Raw genomic sequence first — 15,068 nt, 5'->3', positions numbered from 1 at the left:
TGAAATCGTGGTCATGCCTTCAGCACATGAACACTTGCATGACGAACCCGGAAGAAAGTCCAACAGTCCAGCTCAACAGCGTCACATGGAGAGATGGGCTGGAGGTGCATTCTGGGCGTCGACGTGCCACCACCGGCCCAGTAAGAGCGGAGAGGGTCTCTCTGTTGGGTTTCTCTCAATGGAGACGTTGCCGTAGCGGAGCACGATGCTCGCGCTCACGCAGAGGCGGGGTGGGTGTGGGCATGACCCAAATTCAGCGCTCCTCAGCCGCAGTGGCCTGCTTCTGCAGCCTGCTTAACGACGCAGGGCGCGCGGCGCACTCCGCTGTTGGGGCGCGTGCATCGGCATTCTCGTCACAAGAGGATTTCCCTGCCCTACAGGCAGTCACGATCTGCGACAGAACGACAAGAACGACAAGACTTTTCACAAGCAGGTGCTTCAAGGAGACTCATTTCGACACGCGCACCCTCCTCCGCGGAGAATAACACCGCAAATCCTGCTGACACACACACACACACACACTCAACGTGTTATGTGAAGGTGATTAACACAACACGTCCTTTCACACAGACGGGAGAACAGGAGAACCGAGCGGGAATGGAGGTAGAAGGGGGCGTGGTCCAGCAGTGCAGAGGGAAGGGAGTTTTATAAGAAAGTGCTGGCAGGAGAGAAAGAAGAAGAAAAAAAAAAAAAAAAAAAAGGAATGGAGGAGGAGAGGAGGGGTGCTGAGAGAACAAGAGAAATGAAGAAATGGGAGAGTGAGACAAGGGGAGGGAGGGTGGAAGAGAGAGAGAGAGAGAGAGAGAGAGAGAGAGAGAGAGAATATGAGTCAGAGCTCGTCCCACCAGGACTGAGTGGGCTGTGAGTGGGAGGATAGTGTCAGCAGGCCTGACAATTTAAGAGGAGACATAAAGACAGAGAGAAAAGGGGTAGGGAGGAAAGGGGAGGAGGGACAGGGGTGTGCAGAGGGCAGGTTTGAGGGGGGTCCAGCCAGTGCATCGTGGGAAAAGGTTGCACCAAAGACGGGGGCGAGTTGTGGGTGACGGGAGACATGCTGACAGGTGAAGTGAACGTCAATGATCATCTTAGTCTCGAAAGCAGGCAAATGTGAGGAAGATTAAATGACTTTAGCAACAGTCATGTAATCCATCATGGGTTGGTCCCAGAATGCATTTAATAGTAACAGGGGTGGTAATAGGACAAGACAAAATATGTATGCGGATCTATACACACACACACAAATTCTGTGTGTTAACGTTTAAAAATGTGCGTGAGAAGCGGGTTTAGCTCTGGCAGAAAAACTAACTAATAATTTCCCACTTGTGTGACTAATAAAGGACAATCTCATCTTATTAACAGTTTGGAATAAATGGGATTTTCTTCTTCATCTATGCAAATATCATGATGATGTTGTAGAGAACAGCTCTGCTGATTCGGGAGTTTTGAGATATTGTCCTCTCTACTGTCGGTCCTGCGTGCCTCCTGCCGCTGGACTGTTCCTAACAGAAATCGTCCTAGGAAGGACAGCAAGGTTCAACAGGCCCAAGGGCACAAAAACTCGTCATGCTGCTGCTGACTACAAAATGTAAGAGAACGTCACTTCATTCATTCCACTGACTGAACGGTGTGCATCTTGCACAATAGTCGGGATCAAACTGGGATAGCGTGTGTGTGTGTGTGTGTGTGTGTGTGTGTGTGTGTCAAGATGAAATCTGTGCCTGCTCAAGCTTACATTGCAGACCTTATGTAATTCCACTGCTTCTTCGCATTTGGGGTAAAGGGAAGCAAACGAGCTGGGAGTCAACATAAGCAAAGGAGAGGGAGGAGAATCGGGAAAAAGAAGAAAAAATTCTCAATGATGAAACACTCTTTGCCGACGTGCCATTGGTCCGGGGCTGCACCAATGGAGGAGGCAGCTCCATGGAAACAGAGCTCTGTCACCAAGAGAAAAACCTGCAATCTCCTGCTACACCCCCCAACCTTCATCACCCCCCCCCCCCCCCACACCCCCGTTCCCCAATTATCCTGCACACACACACCCCCTCCCACCCTCAAATGCACAGCAGCGATCTTATACGAGGTACACTCATCAGCGCTCCCGGTCTATTCCCACACGGCCCGTTACAGACAGGTGTGACGGGCCAGGACCCACGAAAAATGGGCCTGGGGTGACCCCGTCTGAAGCGTGACTGGGCACAATAACGTTAGAACAAGCCGTGGCCTTCAGGGCCGCTCCGACATGACGGGCGAAGTCGGGCGATTTGGGCCGCGCCCATTTTTAATGGGCAGCTGGAGTTAGCATGCCGTTGTGCAGGTTTGACAACTGGCACATACAGAGTGAGTAATTTCCCTTTATAGAAACAGGTGGGCGGGGAGCAGAAGAAAAGAAGGTAGACGCGGGGACTATAAAGGAAGATACGTGGTGCAAACGCAAAGGGCCTCCTTGAGAAAAAAGTTGGAATGTTGCTTCCAGGCCCGTTTGGTGTTCTCCAGGGAGTGATTGAGAACCGAAGAGCAAGGCGCAGAACCAGATCTGCACCAGAGAACCTCCACCGCATCCATTTCAGTTATGATGGGAGTGATTATAATTAAAAACCCTCTCCGCTTAACAGGGTCTCATTTGGATGAAGAACTATTTCGTTTTTTTTTTTTTTTTTTTTTTTTCAGGAGGGCTCATGGGAACAGGTTTTTTTTTTTTTTAAATGCTGACAATTGAAAACCCACTGAACTATGACCCCAATTTCAATCTGGGTATCAAAACGAATAAGTCTGTAAACGGTGGAAATATCCAGGCTGCTGATCTTGTGTTCTGATCAAACCAACAATACGCCTTTCAGGGCTACAGATGGACTAATTCGGATGGATCGTAAATGTAATTCACCACCTATGCAGCAAATCCAGTCTGGTCAAGATTACAGTGAAATTAAATCAATGTCTTGTAAGACATGGGATGCGCCAACCGCAGCCCATCTGCTGTGTTTTCTCAATGGGGACGTGAAATTTTCCCCAAACTCTCAATTAAAACCCCCCGTTATATAGCAATAGCCACAACGCGACTAGTTCTAATTTAGAGCAATCAAAGCAAGGGAGTACACATAAAATCTACTGTTCATAACCCTACAAGGAGATAAAATGGGAAATTGCCACATGATTACAAAAGACTGCGTGGGAATAAACAAATTGATATCCACACTCAACACTTGCGTTCGGCTGTTTATGTTATTTGGTTTTCGAAAATTCAGTCTGTAAAAAAAAAATAATTTCACATGACCTGTGATCAGAATTCAGTGAATTCTGCAGTGTTGACTAAAAACGTCAGTGATGACTTCCGTGCATCTGTCCTTGGTCTACACAAACTGGTCATGCTGCGTTGTCCCGTTCACCCTGCTGTGCAGAGACGGCACTGGAAGGTCACCAACGGCAATGTTAAAAACGTGATCCATGACAGTTATATGAAAAACATATCTCGAAATGGCTGATTACAACTACAAAAAATCTCTATCTGTACACAATGTTTCTTATGCGTTCATGTGGACAGTGACTCACAAGGCTTTCCACCAGCCTCTGCAATCCCACCCACACAGGAGGACTGCCTCTCACCAGTGACATCAATGGTGACACACAGACGTATGCATCGCCATATGCAGAAGAACAAACAAAATTAAGCCACTTTAAAGGAAGTCGCCAAGTAGCTTTAGAGATCTCTCCCTATCCAGACTCCCACTCATAATTAAGTCTGATCAAAAATGGCCACTCAGCCCTATTTGAGAAAGAAATCAGCAAAATGACAGTAGCACAATCCATAAAGATACATAATGATCAGATAAGAATCAAGATATCAGATAAGAAATTCCTCAAAATTCCACCTGCAATGTTAGAAATAATGTACAAGTTGAACTTTTGAAGTTTTAACTATGAACTCAGACGTTTTCACATGGGCTGGGGATAAAAAAAAAATAATTATAATTTCAATAAACAAGGTTTTGAACAGGAAGCATTTTGTTTTAGTACCTCAGAGAAGATTGTTTAGGAAAACTAAGAAAATTGAAACTAACAGTGACTTGATTACTCGGCCTTGGATGGACAACAGAAGGTTGCCGGTTCGAATCCCAGAGCACCAAGGTGCCACTGAGCAAAGTACCGTCTCCACACACTGCTCCCTGGGTGCCTGTCATGCTTACTGCTCACCAAGGGTGACTGGTTAAAAGGGCACATTTTGTTGTGTCACAGTGTGCTGTGGTCTTTTTCACAATGGCAATTACTTCATTAAAAATTATCATTTTAACTGTAAACAGTCAACCGTAACAAATGGCGCAAACCTCAGTACTTTGTCTACCAAAAGTAAACAAGTAAACTATTAATGCAGTGTGAATGCAACTTGGTATCGTTACTCTCAAACCACCTTGTTATGCCTATTACATCCATTATCTCTTGTGTCCAACAGCACATTTTCAATACACTACTATATTATTTCAGGTTTTTAGAAAGTGAATTGTGTATCATGCAACACAAACACCATATTAAATTACCTGATACTGGCAGCTTTATAATAATTTTCAGGCAATCTGGAAATTCTCAAGACAGCTGAAAATAGACGTACATATGTCAGCTTAGTTTTGTACTTTTGACATTTCAGTCTATTGCTAGAATGAGCAAAATGTGGAAAAGCTTTTACCCAAACAGAATTTTTACTCCCATCCTATGCCACAACCGTAGATTCGTTTCTGCCATAACATTTCAAATAAATAAACTTGATTATTGCAAAAATTTCAAAATGCATTAAATGTTTATGATCCAATCCATTCTTACTGACCCCTAAGCATGTACAAAACTGCCTGAAGAGATCGTTTGATGATAATCTGAGAATTATTTAAATATGAGCCTTTTTTTTTTCTTTTTTTAATATGAGCCAATTTTTTTATTTATTTTTATTTTTTTAAATGTAAGCTTGGCACTCCTACCAAAAACAGACCTACCTGCAAAACAGTCTCTGAGCTACTGAGCTGCTTTTTAGCAGGAATTTGGCTGGGACCTGGCAAACACTCAATGGCTCTTTCAAATGACCTCTTCAGCCCCAGCACATAGACCAGCTCATCTAACCTGCCAAATATATCCAAGTTCAGCCAAGCATAGCCAAATATAGCCCCCCCGAAAGCATCTCCCTGAGAACCAGACAGGACCAAGTCGGTCAAAAGCCCAGGGCATCAAAGGGATGCCGATAAATACAGATGGCGACAGTGGGAACAGTCACCATTCACGACACCAGACATTAATCCTCACACCAAGTCACACACACCCACACCAACTCCATTGATGAGACTCATGAGGTTGAAACCTTAGCCAACACACAACAGCTGAACCCAACACCATCAGTGATGAACAAGACCATGTCCACGTCACAAGCCAAAGAAGTACAATGAGGACACACACACTTTAAAAAGCATTCCCATCACTGTTGGAGTGTTGATGACTGGAACCGGGTGTGGCACCATGTGGAATCTGGGTTTTAATTAGAATGAAATGGGGCAGCAGCTCCGGGGCAACGTCAGTGCCCTGCCAACAGTGCCAGGGTCTGCTGCTCGCGCTACCGCGCCATCTGCTCACCTGCCACACGCCTACGCGAAAACGCAGCCCCTAACCTCACCCCCGCTTGCCTCCCACGCCCGCTCCGTGCCGAAAAAACATCGTCCTCGGCTCCGTTACCTACCTGGTCTGATGTTTGAACAGGAAACGGACAAACCACGTTTGTGATTTAATAACTCGCTATATCGTAAACAGGCCTATAGCCAGTACAGTATATAATATATATAAAAAATTTTATATTAGTTTTTTTCCCCAATTCATGTAGATATGGAATTTAACACTAACGCAAAGTGCCCGGCCTACTCTTACATTTCTACACGATTGTACCACAACGGCACACACCGAGAAAGGCCTTTAATACTCATCGTCCCCACGGCCGCTTTCACGGCAGACACGCTCCACTCGCAGCGACACCGCCCAGGCAGCAACGGTGAAAACTACCACAATGCGACACCACCCACAGATACCGGCGCGTGTCGCCGTCGTCCTGGTCTGCCCGCGGTGAGGCTAATAATAGAGAAGTGAACAAAAATAAAGGAGAATTTGGAACCGGAGAAACAGATTTGCCTCTCTCTGCCCGGACCTTCCGAACAGCTGCCATCACCGGCTCTTTGTAAGAGCTGCGCGGCGTGAGTCACCGCGCCCGGCGTTACCGGCTTCCAGGCCCCGGTAATTAGGCGTCGGCCTCTGGCTGAGACGTCCCCTGGACCCCGCCGCTGCTCATCTGCAGACGATCGATCGGTTTAATTCGGCGCGGCTGCGCGGGGCGAGGTTTGAAGGAGTCTCGGCCTCAGCGGAGCTGATGGGCTTAAAGGGGCTCAGGCAGGATGGAGGAAAGGAGCACAGATCAACTTAAGGGTGTGAGTCACAAGCGAACCGCCCGCTGTCTGAAGGGAACCAATACACAGCCTCCTATAAACGCAAAGAACAAGCTGTTCAATAAATAAATTAAAACTGCTGCAGACTGCTGGCAGGGAGGAGGCGGCGAAACGACGGCTTCGTCGCGTATTCGTGACCGCTGTTAAGATGCTGGCTTCCTAATTGAATAAATCGCATTGCATTTTACATTTACAGCATTTATCAGACGCCCTTATCCAGAGCGACTTACAATCATGTAGTTACAGGGACAGTCCCCCCCCCGGAGCAACTTAGGGTTAAGTGTCTTGCTCAGGGACACAATGGTAGTAAGTGGGATTTGAACCTGGGTCTTCTGGTTCATAGGCGAGTGTGTTACCCACTAGGCTACTACCACCCTATTGGCCGAAATTGGCATTGGCCGAAAAACAAACCCTTTCCTAAATTTAAAGGCAATTACAGCAGCAGCAGTCTCGCCCAACGGGGCAGCCACTGCGTGTATTTTTATCCATTTTCCCACGGACTCATTAACACGGCAGGCGCATCGGCGGAAGCCATCTACCTGGCCGGGGCGCTCCGAGAGCCAATAAAACAGACACAACACACAAATCAGAGACGACGCTGGCCAAGCTCCGCGCAGTAAAGGTCATGTTTCCGTGAACCCTCAAATTGCGAATAAAAACATCAATTTCACGTCAAGCCAACTCCCACGTATGCCGGAGCAGTTTTGTGAATGCCTCGGGTTATTTCACAAAAAAAGTCCCATGGACAGCGTTTCACTTTTACAAGTCACATAGTAAAAGTAATAACAGAAAACAAAATCACATCGTGTCACGTGATGAGGTTGCCTGCATTGATTCCGTATTCCAGCGCCTCAGTAGCCCAGATATCAGTAGGTGCAAGTCTGAGGTGAAACAATTATGCCATGATGTTCCATTGAACAGATAACAGTTGTCAAGATTATGAAATTTCAAACTTGATACCGATACTACGGATGGTACTTGACACACAATACTGTTTTTGATATTACAGGGGGAGGAATAACAAACTCAGGAACTTTTTAATAATTATTTTTTAGAATATTAAAAAAAAAAAAAAAAGTGCATCAATAGAACACTTCACAACAATAGAAATCAACTGATAAATAAATAAACAAACTAATAAATGAAAGAAATGTATTTTGAACAAAACTTTTAGAAAATGCACTCCTTGCTTCTCATGCCACAGAAGTGAAAAATATATAAAGTAAAATATATACACATTGAGCAATTAGAGCTGTAATCGGGCCAGAATCTGGTTATAGAGCTATACTCCGTTTCCCCTCCTCAGCATGTTCACATCTCTATCACGGTAATTAAAAGGATGACGATGGTGGCCGAGAACTGCAAATCGAATTAGCATTTTATTTTTTTAAAACTGCGTTTAATAAAACAAATTTACAACTCGCAAAAAACTTTTGGCAAATCACCGAAACAAATTTACAAGCAACGTATGATAAGTACTACAGGTAGGAAATTGTGTTTACCGCAGTGGTGGCCTAGCGGTTAAGGAAGTGGCCCCCCGTAATCAGAAGGTTGCCGGTTCGAATCCCGAGCCGCCAAGGTGCCACCGAGGTGCCACTGAGCAAAGCACCGTCCCCACACACTGCTCCCCGGGCGCCTGTCATGGCTTAAAATGCTTAAAAGCAGAGGACACATTTTGTTGTGTCACCGTGTGCTGTACTGCGGTGTTTCACAATGACAGTCACTTCACTTTCACTTCAGCTCGATTAAAAATGACCCCGAATCAGGCGGCGTCTGAAATATTCCCAGCGCTCTTGTTTTTTACATTTTCTAGCAAGCTCGGTGCTGCAGAATCATGTCTAAAGTGTCTCTCACGTAAGCATTGGGTCCTCCAGGTAGCCCAGGGCGGGGTTTAATAAGGCGAACAACAGACTCGTACAGTAACCCTACAGTAGGTCATCTGAGGCTGAACAGTATGATGGACATTCACTAATGGTCACTTTCGCTGACCTGCCGTGTTAGATTGGTAGAGTTGGTAGGTGTCATGGTAGGTATGTAGGTACGCATCACTCGTGGCACAGGCGTAACAGTAACGGCTACCATTTACTGTGTAAATAATGCATGCAAGCATGCAGCGCTATGATGTTGGACGCTACGGGAACCTTTATAAACGTAAACGCAGTGCAGTCTACACGAGGAATCGACGTTTCGTGGAGCGCTCCTTCCAGATTTTTTAAAATGGCAATATACGGACTAGTTTCATGACATGCACCTCCTGGCTCAGATCTATACATTATAATATTCGCGCTTATCGAGGCGATCCTGCAAAAAGGAAGAGGAAGATGACTATGATGGAGGGATGAGGTGAGAGGAAGAGAGGCTGCGAGCAGAAGAACAGGGAGGTTTTCATCGCTGAGAGCGCATCGAGGCCATGAGCGCCACTTTCTATTTATAGTAGCAGATTTTTTATTCAAGAGGGCTTTACTGCTCTTCCGTTTCTCTCTCTCGTTCTCCCTCCCACCGCTCAGCCCGTTCCTCTCGCTCGCTCGCTCCCTCCCTCCCTCTTCCAGCACATTATGTTCAAAAATAAATAAGGAGAGAAGCCGTGGCTGCGAAGCAGGTGGAGATGCAGACAATGGCTGTGACAGCTTCGGCGGCGTGGGAGGGAGGCGCAAAAAAAAAAAAACTGGAAGGTGATGATGGAGGGGGGGGGGGGTAGACATCCTTTCTTTCCACCTTTACATAAGCCATTTTATATATACACATCCACCCCCCGTCCCTGCACGCTTGCACAAACCACACAGACGCGCGCAAAAATGAAGCCTGGGCGACGCCCCCTTCCCGGTATCTCCGCCCCCTCCCCCCCCGGCGCGGAAGGACGCAGTAGCAGGGAATTCCTCATTACCTCAGCAGCCGCGGCGGCAGCCCTGCCTCCCTGTGCTAGTGGGCGTCATGACAGGGACCTCGATCAAAAAAAAAACAAAAAAAAAAGGCCCGACATCATAGCACTGCAGGGGACCCCCCCCCCCCCCCCCAAAAAAAAAAAAAAAAAAAAAAAAAACACGACTCATGACGCAAATACTGCCACAATAATCCATGCACATTATCAATTATTAATAACTTGAATAAACACACACCTGAGAAACTGCTACAAGCGCCCGGTCCTCCCTGTGGTTTCAGAAACTAAAGTCGCGTGGAAAAGTTAAAGAGCAGGAATGCAGAACAGATTGGAAACGTGCACGTCGTGGACAGCAACGCGTTACGCACCGCGCGTTACGCACCGCGCGCCAAACGCACGGCTTACTGTGTCCGGCGCACGGCTGAGAGGGAGTCAGGAGGGCTGGAGGAACCTCGGAGAGCGGAGCTGAAACCCCACGCCGGAGTCCATCTCTAACGCAGGAAAATCACAGGAATAAAGATGTCTGCCTCGGTCCCGTCCCGTCCCCCGTGGCAGCCGCCGGTGGGTTTTTTTTTTTGTGTGAACGAAGGGCGCCCCTCTTTTTTGACGTTCTCTCACCCCCCCCCCCCTCCTTTTTCTGAATGAGCGGCGAGTGCCGCCGAGCGCCGGTGCCCGTTCTGCCTCTCCGCCGATAGTCTACAATCTGGCTCCTCCCACTCCCCTCCCCTCCCATCACCTTTCTCTCTCTCTCTCTCTCTCTCTCTCCCAAACACGCCTCATTTGCCCATCCTCGATCACACAGAGTAATACTGCAAACGCGGTGATGGGGGCCTGCGGGCTGGTCCGGCGTAAAGGGCACCGTCTCGTCGGCTCCTAGCGACCGCGGACAGGCACGCGTGCAGCGGTCGCATCGTCAGACGCCGCATGTCGTCTACAGATGCAGCCTTCAACACTCAAAGAGCCATTTGGACCCGGATTCCACAAAAGACAAAGCAAAGGGAGCTGCAAAGATAACGCAGCACATATCGTTTTTACTTTTACGCTATGCATAAAAAAAATTAATGAACAACTAGGCTAGCGTGTTGCATTTTATGCAAAGGGTTTGGGGGGCCGGGGGGGTTCACAACCACTGCACGTTGTTTACTAGCATGAATTTGTACAACGATTGGGTGGTAGTCAGGGTGGTAGTAGCCTAGTGGGTAACACACTCGCCTAAGAACCAGAAGACCCAGGTTCAAACCCCACTTACTACCATTGTGTCCCTGAGCAAGACACTTAAACCTAAGTGTCTCCCGGGGGGGGACTGTCCCTGTAAGTACTGATTCTAAGTCGCTCTGGATAAGGGCGTCTGGTAAATGCTGTAAAATGATTGTTTAATCACCCAGACATGTTCGGGGGGAGAAAAAGAGGAGATCTGGTCTAACTTAGCTGCGCTGTGTCTGCGAAGATTCTCCGTCATCCAGGTGAATTTGTCTGAAAGTTGAGTCTTTCTTTAACGTAAATACGGTTCATTCTGCATCCACAGGACTTTGTCAATCTGGCAAATTGTAGGAGCTGCGCTACGCTAACTCTACGTAACTTACTTCCCAACGCATGCAAATCACCGAACACTAAATGTTGCAAACAATCGCTTGCTTGCACGTGAGGCTTCAGATTTCGAAACGCTGCTCTAATTGAACAAACTGATGGCCAGCTCTGGTGGGGGTGTCACTTGTCTTGAGCGACCAAAAAATAAAACACACTGCATTTTAATAATGTTACAAGACCACAATAAACCTCCAAATTCCAGACTATAAAAGCCGCTTTATTTATTATTCATTTTCCAAAGCCTCAGGGAGCCGCAGTGTAAGGCTGAAGAAGCCACACGCAGCTCCGGAACCGCGGGTTGCGGAACCCCTGTTCTTGTGAATGGCAGCTAGTTTAAAGAACCAAAAGAGGACGACGAAGAGCGTGCAAAGTTGGCAACGTCAGGTCATATCTACAACTAAATATGAAACCTGTGAGCGAAACAGCGACAACCTCAGCCACTCGGCACAGTCCTACTACCTTCGTTGCAGTTCACATATCAATACGGCTTCAGAAGCGGATTATTAATTAGGCTTTAATTTAACTGCTGTGGACTTCTGCATACATTACAGTATATGGCAGGAGTGTGATTCATAACAGGCGCCGTTTTTTAATAAAAAAAAAAGAGAACGCCTGTGATTAGTAGCTAAGGCAACAGAATGTAATGTTGATTCGTCCTAAACCTGGTGTGAAGAATGTACTTGTGATACACAGCAGCACAGCACATGGTGCACACAGTGAAATTTGTCCTCGGCATTCGACCCATCACCCCGAGTGAGCAGTGGGCAGCCATGACAGGCGCCCGGGGAGCAGTGTGTGGGGACGGTGCTCAGTGGCACCTCGGCGGCACCTTGGCAGGTCGGGATTCGAACCGGCAACCCTCTGATTACGGGGCCGCTTCCTTAACCGCTAGGCCACCACTTCCCCACCGCCAATCTGAACGTGTTGTGACAGTGGGCGGAGAGTATATATATATATATATTTACATTTATATTTACAGCATTTATCAGACGCCCTTATCCAGAGCGACTTACAATCAGTAGTTACAGGGACAGTCCCCCTGGAGCAACTTAGGGTTAAGTGTCTTGCTCAGGGACACAATGGTAGTAAGTGGGATTCGAACCCGGGTCTTCTGGTTCAAAAAAGCAGATTGGACCCACTAGGCTACTACCACCCACTACTACCAGTATGTAGAGTTAATATAGAATATGCTCACGCAATAATCCATTTCCAAAAACTGCTGCGGCCAGGGCTTATCTTTGTTCATATGAGGAGGTAGCAGGTTGCAACAGGTGCCTTGTGCACGCGCTCACTGGAAATCACAACTCCGGTGTAATATGCACGTTCAGAGCGGCGGGGCACGAATGCAACATGACAACCAACACGACAAAAAAAATCCACTGGTCAGCACCAAAAATCTACTCCAAATATACATTTGATTCTTTGTGGCAATTAGGTTTTTCATTAAACTAAATTTGCACCAATACAAACCAGTAAAAAAACTAAAACCACTGTTCTAAGCTGCAAGCAACCGAACAACAAAACCTGTCAAACACTGATTAAAACGACATTTTTTAGAAAGCAGGTACATTAAATTTGAATGTCTTGAACACTACTGGCTAGTCCAGCACCATAGATGTTGTTCAATGTTACATAATGCTAACAGTGGCTTTTCTTGAGAAGCAAAACATATTTCAAAGTAGAGCACTTGCTATACTTTATAAAGGATTTAGCATTTTGAAAAATCTCAAGTTGCAGGTCTACGGCAGATTTAAAAAAAAATTTAATTCTTTTGCATTCCGGCCCTCCACAGATGCATTCACACAGCAATCACTTAATAGGCATAGCGGGTAAGGAAACAGACCGGTGATCAGAAGGTCGCCGGTTCGAATCCCGACCCGCCAAGGCACCACTGAGCAAAGCGCTGTCCCCACACGCTGCTCCCCGGGCGCCCGTCATGGCCGCCCACTGCTCACCAAGGGTGGTGGTCAAAAGCAGAGGACGCATTTCACCGTGCCACCATGTGCTGTGCTGCGGTGTTTCACAATGACAATCACTCCACTTTCTTCCTTTTAATCGTAAATTATAAAGACACACGGGTGCCAAAATTGGATATGTAGCAAGAAAACTCTTTGAAAAAAGCAATGAAATATTACTCCAAAAGAGGCAGCGCGTTGGGGACGTTCAGATTGGTCCGAATTCAGTTACAGTGCTGATAATCTAGCTGCATGTTAAGTGTTGAGAAGAGATCGCGTGCGACTGAGACACTCAAACAGCAATGCCCAATCCGAGACCCGATCCTTATTAAAAAAAATAAATCACTCACGTCTTGGTCGACTATTCTTTTTGCGGCAGAGAAAGTCTTCTTTCTTCCGTTATAACGCTTCTGTTATAATTATTACATAATCACCTCTCTCTCGGCATCAGACAATTTTCAGTGAAATGAGCATCATGGATAATTTAATCACAGTGCCAAATGGCACGGCAGTGCTCTGTCGAATTGAAGGAAGAAAGGTGTCGAGTCTACAAAGCCACCTGCTGATACACCAGCCCACCCGATACGGCGAGCTGTTGGCGGTCGCCGGCGCCTTCGGAGGATCCGCCGTGGTCACGGCTGAAAGGGACGTGGCCCGTTTCAGCAACCGGGTGTTTTTTTGTTTTTGTTTTTTTAATCACAGCTCTCACGCTCGAACCTGCCCTGCAAGTTTTTTTTTTTTTTTTTTTTTTTTACAATTAGGAAAAGCGCCATAAAAAGATGATATTATTTGCTTTAAAACTGCATGCAGTGTATAGTCATACGTTCGAGAGTTAAATGCAAATAAACAGGTGATGAAATATCAGAGTCGTGACAGGTAGAATAATTCAACAGAAAGGCAGGGGGAGAGAGGGAAAGGGAAAGAGAGAGAGAGAGAGAGAGAGACAGCAGCAGTGCCGCGGTGTTCCAGCAGGCCTCTATAAATAGATCTCGCAATAAAAAAAAAAAAAAAAAACGCCGCTCTGCCGCTACCGCTGCAAACACGGAGTCGGGCGGCAGCAGGCAGAAGACACAGATTCCGCGTAAATAAACCGGCCCGGCCTCGACAACGCACGGCTCGGCCCAGCTCTGCTGAATCCATTAGCGCTAATTCTCCATTTCCGCCCAGTTATTTTTACCCACCAGCCCTGGCGCAGGTACGGCGGGAGAAAAATATGCCGCGCTGATCTAAATGCCCTAAATATACCGCACGACGCCAGGCGTCCTGCAATGAACGGGCGGAACGTCGCTGGGAGAGGGCACCGCCAGGGTCTGGGCATGGACCGGCACAAAGTGTCACTGGCTAAAAAATGGCGGAGAACCGCCTGCCGTCTCGGGAACCGTGGCTTCCCAGTCGATTCTCGCCAGTAACGGCCGAGAAGGCTGAGATGCGGCACGGAGGGTTGGATCTAAATTCAGAGCAGGCAGCTGTTCGGTTTAAATGAGTTCAAAGATGGGGTGGGGAAAGAAAAAAAAAAAAAAGAAATCTTTTTATGTGATATTCCGGCGTCCTTCGAGGGCGCAACAGGTTTCCTCGTGCCGGGCGGACTTCTGCCCTGTGACCAAACATTCCCAAACAACAAGACCCACATGCTAGTTACCGGTCCATTTATTAATAAGACCCCTTGTGTAATTATTGACCCCAAGTGTCCCGTCATCACAAACCCGATGAACTTTATACAGACTGCGAAGAAACGACTTTTCACCCACATTCCGGCCAAAAAAACACGGGGACTTGCCAACAACGCACTCTACTGTACTACGAATCGGTGAGTTCAATGCCGTTCCTGCTACGGCGATATATAATGAGCGATCTAAATTACTGCATTTATTTCATGCAGCCCTGATGCATAAATGATCAAAGCAGGAGGGGGGGGGGGCGAGCGAGAGAGAGAGAGAGAAAAAAAAAAAAAAAAAACACACACACACACACACACCTCCTCGGGCACAATGCAAATCAATCTACTGTAAGAAGTCATTAGAGAGTATAATAACATACTGAAGGGCCGCGCATCCATCAACAGCGGCGGGGCCGCCAGAACAAGCGGGAAATAATAATTAAGCCACGCGGCGCTCACACAGGCCGCGTTCTTGAATAATTTAGCAAACATCGATTTTCCATTACTGCCCTTGATTGGACCACTGCACT

General features: G+C 47.0%; 1 protein-coding gene across 23 annotated transcripts in view; it reads right to left on the bottom strand.

The window, feature by feature from the left end:
- Nucleotides 1-15,068, bottom strand: part of r3hdm2 (R3H domain containing 2) — a 41,075-nt gene that overhangs the window by 23,519 nt on the left and 2,488 nt on the right. The window contains exons 1-2 of one of the 23 annotated variants that reach the window (XM_028997624.1): nucleotides 4,676-5,416; nucleotides 4,530-4,584 (exon numbers count right to left, since the gene is read on the bottom strand). The exons of 18 other annotated variants lie outside the window; for them this stretch is intronic. The gene's annotated coding sequence lies outside the window, so the exon portion shown is untranslated. 4 more of the 23 variants (XM_028997625.1, XM_028997627.1, XM_028997626.1 and 1 more) reach the window with 4 other exon arrangements.

This window comes from Denticeps clupeoides, chromosome 12, assembly GCF_900700375.1.
Source record: "Denticeps clupeoides chromosome 12, fDenClu1.1, whole genome shotgun sequence".
Classification (NCBI taxonomy): domain Eukaryota; kingdom Metazoa; phylum Chordata; class Actinopteri; order Clupeiformes; family Denticipitidae; genus Denticeps; species Denticeps clupeoides.
The sequence above is the reverse complement of the archived record's forward strand: the minus strand, read 5'-3'. Positions and strand labels throughout refer to the sequence as shown.